Source organism: Ictalurus punctatus, unplaced genomic scaffold (assembly GCF_001660625.3).
Source record: "Ictalurus punctatus breed USDA103 unplaced genomic scaffold, Coco_2.0 Super-Scaffold_100068, whole genome shotgun sequence".
Classification (NCBI taxonomy): Eukaryota; Metazoa; Chordata; class Actinopteri; order Siluriformes; family Ictaluridae; genus Ictalurus; species Ictalurus punctatus.
This window is the reverse complement of record NW_026521091.1, coordinates 158,183-159,423: the sequence shown is the minus strand read 5'-3', so window position 1 is coordinate 159,423 and position 1,241 is coordinate 158,183.

Genomic DNA, 1,241 nt, shown 5'->3' with positions numbered 1-1,241 from the left:
TGGACCTGGGCTTTAATCAGGATGGAGGGAATAATGAATAACTCCAAATACCAGTCAATTTTGGTGTAAAACATTAAGGCTTCTGCTACAACACTTAAGATGAAGAGGAATTTCACCTTTCAGCATGTTAACGACCCAGCGCAAACCTCCAGATTAACAAACGAATGACTTCACCAAAACAAGTTCAAGCTTTTGGAATGGCCCAGTCAGAGTCCAGACCTAAATCCAATCATAAATCTGTGGGGTTTCCCGGAGAGGGCTGTGCACAGGAGATGTCCAGCCAATCTGACAGAGTTAGAATGCTTTTGCAAGGAAGAATGGCAAAATATTGCTAAATCAAGACGCTCCAAACTGATCTACTCTTATCCAAAAAGATGAAATGCTGTGATAAAATTTAAATGTGTTTAAGGGTGTGCACACTTATGCAATCAGGTTATTGTAAATAATTTATCTATTTTACATTGTACATTATTTATTTATTATAAAATGATTCTTATTGTTTTTCACTTTAAGTAATCAATCTCAGTCGACATTATTCCCCTGTTTCTTAAGATGTTTCATAAAAACACAATTTAATGCACATAAATCCCATCAATTTATTGTGTAGTCATAGTTTTGAGATGTTTTATGCAACCCTTCAGGCATCCATTATATCCTTCACTTCACTTTATTTAACTTTCTCCATGCTGTCTGGAATTACTGAAGACTATTTGGTCATTTGTGACATATAGGAAAATGATTCGATTTTAAACATCTATGCATGACTTGAACTTTATGCTCATTTTGTTATGGTAGTCCATCTTATGTATACATGATGAATACCTGTGATGTATTAGTCTTGGGAACATTATAACCATATGGAGAAAAAAACAACTAGCCAAAGTACATATACATAATATTTACATTTAATAGGATGTCACATGAGCAATGTTATTTCTATCGAGCAGTTCTACTGCATGGTTTTAGTAGCAAAAGTTTTGACTTTCAGTTAAATAATACTGCTAGTATATAATAGAATATGGAATATGAGACTATATGCTGATTGTTATGATAGGTCAGTCTGCTCAGTGTAATAGTATAACACACCTGATATGGAGATAAATGCTCTGCTAAATACTTCACTGGACAGATACTTAAACCCAGAGTTTACACTTTTGAGGTTTTTTGTTTGTTTGTGTGTAAGTGATTTTCAGTCAAGTCTAAAATTCACAAGTGCTCTGTCTTCTTTAATACACTTCACA